Here is a 7,500-nt window from a genome sequence, read left to right on the forward strand (position 1 = left end):
CATAATAATATAATATACATATAATATCAATAAATATATATACATAATATATACAAAACATATATATACAACATATATATACAATATATATATATACATATAATATATAAAATACATAATATATATACATATATAATATAATAAATACATTATATATAAAATATATATAATATAATATAAATATACATATAAATATACATAATATAATAACATATACATAATATATAATACATAATATATACATATATAAATATAAAATACATAATATCATATTATAATATACATAAATATACATATATATAATATATAAATAATACATATATATAATACATATATATATATATAAAAATAATATAATATATTAATCATATATATATATACTAATAATATATAATATAAATATATAACATATAATATATAAATATATATATACTATAATATACATATAATATATATATATATAATATATATATAATATATATATATAATATATACAAATATATACTATATATATAATATAATAAAATACATATATATATAATATATATATATATATATAAATACATATATATAATATATATAATAAAATATATATACATATATATATATATATATATACTATATATATACATATATAATAATAATATATATAAAACATATATATATAATAATACAAAAATATATATAATATAATATATATATATATATATATAATATATCATATATATAAAATATATAAATATATATATATATAAATAATATATATATATATATATTTTCATAAATATAATAATATTATTTTATATAAATTATAAATTATATATAATTAATTATTTTTATATATATATATTATATATAAATAAAATATAATATATAATAAAAATATATATATAAATAAAATTATATATATAGAAAAATAATATATATATAAATTATAATTATATATAAATATATAATAATAAATATATATAAAATATATAAATATATATAAATAATAATATATATATATAATATATATAATAAAATACATATATATATCATATATATATAAATACATATATATAATATAATATATATATAAAATAATATATATATTTATATATAATTATATATATATTATATAGTTCTAATATATTATATATATAAATACATAATATTATTTAATATATATATCATATATATTATACATATATATATCAAATATTTCATATATATATACAATATATATAATATATATTCTATATAATATTTACATATAGTATTACTATATATATATAATATATATATATATAATAATATATATATAACATATATATATACATATATATATACATATATACAAGTATATATACATATACATATATAATATATATACATATAAATATACATATATATATATATATATACTATAATATATAAAATATATACATAAATATAATACAATAATATACATAATATAAATCATAAAATATATATATACAATATATATATATATACATAATAACATATATATAATATACATATATTACATATATATACAAATACAATATATATACATAATATAACATAACATATATATATACATATAATAAAAATACATAATATATAATAAATAATAAAACTAAATTTACATATATAAATCTATACATTTCTATATAAAATAAATACTTTACATATATACAAATACAATACATTAATAATAAATACATATCATTTACATATATACAAATACATATACATTACATATATACAATACATATACATTTACATATAACAAATAATATATACATAAATAATATCAATACATAAACTATATACAATAATACATATATACAAATACATATACATATACATATAACATATATACAAATAATATACATATAATATACATATACAAAATACTAATATAATAAAAACATATACATATTACAAAATACATATAATATACATAATACATATATATACAAATACATAATATACATATACATATACATATTATAACAAATACATAAATCATAATATACATATACAATATACAAATACATATACATATACATATTACAAATACATATACATATACATATATACAAATACATATACATATACATATATACAAATACATATACATATACATATATACAAATACATATACATATACATATATACAAATACATATACATATACATATATACAAATACATATACATATACATATATACAAATACATATACATATACATATATACAAATACATATACATATACATATATACAAATACATATACATATACATATATACAAATACATATACATATACATATATACAAATACATATACATATACATATATACAAATACATATACATATACATATATACAAATACATATACATATACATATATACAAATACATATACATATACATATATACAAATACATATACATATACATATATACAAATACATATACATATACATATATACAAATACATATACATATACATATATACAAATACATATACATATACATATATACAAATACATATACATATACATATATACAAATACATATACATATACATATATACAAATACATATACATATACATATATACAAATACATATACATATACATATATACAAATACATATACATATACATATATACAAATACATATACATATACATATATACAAATACATATACATATACATATATACAAATACATATACATATACATATATACAAATACATATACATATACATATATACAAATACATATACATATACATATATACAAATACATATACATATACATATATACAAATACATATACATATACATATATACAAATACATATACATATACATATATACAAATACATATACATATACATATATACAAATACATATACATATACATATATACAAATACATATACATATACATATATACAAATACATATACATATACATATATACAAATACATATACATATACATATATACAAATACATATACATATACATATATACAAATACATATACATATACATATACATATACATATATACAAATACATATACATACATTACATATATACAAATACATATACATTTACATATATACAAATACATATACATTTACATATATACAAATACATATACATTTACATATATACAAATACATATACATTTACATATATACAAATACATATACATTTACATATATACAAATACATATACATTTACATATATACAAATACATATACATTTACATATATACAAATACATATACATTTACATATATACAAATACATATACATTTACATATATACAAATACATATACATATACATATATAACAAATACATATACATATACATATATACAAATACATATACCTATACATATATACAAATACATATACCTATACATATATACAAATACATATACCTATACATATATACAAATACATATACATATACATATATACAAATACATATACATATACATATATACAAATACATATACATATACATATATACAAATACATATACATATACATATATACAAATACATATACATATACATATATACATATATACAAATACATATACATATACATATATACAAATACATATATACAAATACATATACATATATACAAATACATATACATATATACAAATACATATACATATATACAAATACATATACATATATACAAATACATATACATATATACAAATACATATACATATATACAAATACATATACATATATAAAAATATATATACATATATACAAATACATATACATATATACAAATATATATACAAATACATATATACAAATATACATACAAATACATATATACAAATATACATACAAATACATATATACAAATATATATACAAATACATATATACATATACACATATAAACATGCATGTATATGTATATATATTTATATATATGATATATAATATATATATAAATATATATATATAAATAAAATATCTATTTATCTATCATTTTATATATATACACACATAATTTACTAATCCCACTTCTACAATTCTTTTGAGTCATTTGACTCAAAGATGAGAGAGAGAGCAGAGAGCAGAGAGCAGAGAGCAAGAAGAAGAGAGATGAGAGAGAGAGCAGAGAGCAGAAAGCAAGAAGAAGAGAGATGAGAGAGAGAACAGAGAGCAGAGAGCAAGAAGAGAGATGAGAGAGAGAGCAGAGAGCAAGAAGAAGAGAGATGAGAGAGAGAGCAGAGAGCAGAAAGCAAGAAGAAGAGAGATGAGAGAGAGAGCAGAGAGCAGAGAGCAGAGAGCAAGAAGAAGAGAGATGAGAGAGAGAGCAGAGAGCAAGAAGAAGAGAGATGAGAGAGAGAGCAGAAAGCAAGAAGAAGAGAGATGAGAGAGAGAGCAGAGAGCAAGAAGAAGAGAGATAAGAGAGAGAGCAGAGAGCAAGAAGAAGAGAGATGAGAGAGAGAGCAGAGAGCAGAGAGCAAGAAGAAGAGAGATGAGAGAGAGAGCAGAGAGCAAGAAGAAGAGAGATGAGAGAGAGAGCAGAGAGCAAGAAGAAGAGAGATGAGAGAGAGAGCAGAGAGCAGAAAGCAAGAAGAAGAGAGAGAGAGCAGAGAGCAGAAAGCAAGAAGAAGAGAGATGAGAGAGAGAGCAGAGAGCAGAGAGCAAGAAGAAGAGAGATGAGAGAGAGAGCAGAGAGCAGAAAGCAAGAAGAAGAGAGATGAGAGAGAGATGAGAGCAGAAAGCAAGAAGAAGAGAGATGAGAGAGAGAGCAGAGAGCAAGAAGAAGAGAGATGAGAGAGAGAGCAGAGAGCAGAAAGCAAGAAGAAGAGAGATGAGAGAGAGAGCAGAGAGCAGAGAGCAAGAAGAAGAGAGATGAGAGAGAGAGCAGAGAGCAGAAAGCAAGAAGAAGAGAGATGAGAGAGAGAGCAGAGAGCAGAAAGCAAGAAGAAGAGAGATGAGAGAGAGAGCAGAGAGCAGAAAGCAAGAAGAAGAGAGATGAGAGAGAGAGCAGAGAGCAGAGAGCAGAAAGCAAGAAGAAGAGAGATGAGAGAGAGAGCAGAGAGCAGAGAGCAGAAAGCAAGAAGAAGAGAGATGAGAGAGAGAGCAGAGAGCAGAGAGCAGAAAGCAAGAAGAAGAGAGATGAGAGAGAGAGCAGAGAGCAGAGAGCAGAAAGCAAGAAGAGAGATGAGAGAGAGAGCAGAGAGCAAGAAGAGAGATGAGAGAGAGAGCAGAGAGCAGAGAGCAAGAAGAAGAGAGATGAGAGAGAGAGCAGAGAGCAGAGAGCAAGAAGAAGAGAGATGAGAGAGAGAGCAGAGAGCAGAGAGCAGAAAGCAAGAAGAAGAGAGATGAGAGAGAGAGCAGAGAGCAGAGAGCAGAAAGCAAGAAGAAGAGAGATGAGAGAGAGAGCAGAGAGCAGAGAGCAGAAAGCAAGAAGAGAGATGAGAGAGAGAGCAGAGAGCAGAGAGCAGAAAGCAAGAAGAGAGATGAGAGAGAGAGCAGAAAATAAGAAGAAGAGAGATGAGAGAGAGAGCAGAGAGCAGAGAGCAAGAAGAAGAGAGATGAGAGAGAGAGCAGAGAGCAGAGAGCAGAAAGCAAGAAGAAGAGAGATGATGAGAGAGAGAGCAGAGAGCAGAGAGCAGAAAGCAAGAAGAAGAGAGATGAGAGAGAGAGCAGAGAGCAGAGAGCAGAAAGCAAGAAGAGAGATGAGAGAGAGAGCAGAGAGCAGAGAGCAGAAAGCAAGAAGAGAGATGAGAGAGAGAGCAGAAAATAAGAAGAAGAGAGATGAGAGAGAGAGCAGAGAGCAGAGAGCAAGAAGAAGAGAGATGAGAGAGAGAGCAGAGAGCAGAGAGCAGAAAGCAAGAAGAAGAGAGATGAGAGAGAGAGCAGAGAGCAGAGAGCAGAAAGCAAGAAGAAGAGAGATGAGAGAGAGAGCAGAGAGCAGAGAGCAGAAAGCAAGAAGAGAGATGAGAGAGAGAGCAGAGAGCAGAGAGCAGAAAGCAAGAAGAGAGATGAGAGAGAGAGCAGAAAATAAGAAGAAGAGAGATGAGAGAGAGAGCAGAGAGCAGAGAGCAAGAAGAAGAGAGATGAGAGAGAGAGCAGAGAGCAGAGAGCAGAGAGCAAGAAGAAGAGAGATGAGAGAGAGAGCAGAGAGCAGAAAGCAAGAAGAAGAGAGATGAGAGAGAGAGCAGAGAGCAGAGAGCAGAAGCAAGAAGAAGAGAGATGAGAGAGAGAGCAGAGAGCAAGAAAAAGAGAGATGAGAGAGAGAGCAGAGAGCAGAGAACAGAGAGCAAGAAGAAGAGAGATGAGAGAGAGAGCAGAGAGCAGAAAGCAAGAAGAAGAGAGATGAGAGAGAGAGCAGAGAGCAGAAAGCAAGAAGAAGAGAGATGAGAGAGAGAGCAGAGAGCAGAGAGCAGAGAGCAAGAAGAAGAGAGATGAGAGAGAGAGAGCAGAGAGCAGAAAGCAAGAAGAAGAGAGATGAGAGAGAGAGCAGAGAGCAGAAAGCAAGAAGAAGAGAGATGAGAGAGAGAGCAGAGAGCAGAGAGCAGAAAGCAAGAAGAAGAGAGATGAGAGAGAGAGCAGAGAGCAAGAAAAAGAGAGATGAGAGAGAGAGCAGAGAGCAGAGAACAGAGAGCAAGAAGAAGAGAGATGAGGGAGAGAGCAGAGAGCAGAGAGCAAGAAATAGAGAGATGAGAGAAAGAGAATGAGAGAGCGAGGGGAAGAGAGAGAGAATGAGAGAGCGAGGGGAAGAGAGAGAGAAAGAGAGAGCGAGGGGAAGAGAGAGAGAAAGAGAAGTACCTGCCTTCCATCAATCATTCCACGCCGGTAATTCTTAAACACTTTACTACACGGATAATCATCGTTGGGTTACGTGTCCAGGGGGTCAACGCAAACCTTCCTCTCCGGAACTATACTATATGGTTGTTCGATACTCTATCTATTTGGTTATGAGACTATAGACTGGTTCCCATTTGCCATAGTCGAAGTTGACAGCCATTCGAGCCACCACATTCACGCTATAGGTTTGCTTGTTTTTGTCGGCGTGCAAATCTCGTAGGCCACATCATCACTGTATTTAATGATTTTTTCTGACCCTGACGAAAGAATGTGGCCTTGCCTTAACGCTCCATATTATATTCATGTCTTATGTTGGTGTATTATGGCCATTAACTTAATTACTCTTTATAATTCATCGATGTGGAGAGAGAGAGAGAGAGAGAGAGAGAGAGAGAGAGAGAGAGAGAGAGAGAGAGAGAGAGAGAGAGAGAGAGAGAGAGAGAGAGAGAGAGAGAGAAAGAAAGAAAGAAAGAAAGAAAGAAAGAAAGAAAGAAAGAAAGAAAGAAAGAAAGAAAGAAAGAAAGAAAGAAAGAAAGAAAGAAAGAAAGAAAGGACAGACAGACAGACAGACAGACAGACAGACAGACAGACAGACAGACAGACAGACAGACAGACAGACAGACAGACAGACAGACAGAC

General features: G+C 27.1%; 1 protein-coding gene across 1 annotated transcript in view; it reads right to left on the minus strand.

Moving 5' to 3' along the window:
* The window catches only part of LOC125033008, a 17,332-nt gene that overhangs the window by 9,351 nt on the left and 481 nt on the right, over positions 1–7,500 (minus strand). The window lies entirely within an intron of this gene.

The sequence above is a fragment of the Penaeus chinensis genome, chromosome 15 (assembly GCF_019202785.1).
Source record: "Penaeus chinensis breed Huanghai No. 1 chromosome 15, ASM1920278v2, whole genome shotgun sequence".
Taxonomy (NCBI): Eukaryota; Metazoa; Arthropoda; class Malacostraca; order Decapoda; family Penaeidae; genus Penaeus; species Penaeus chinensis.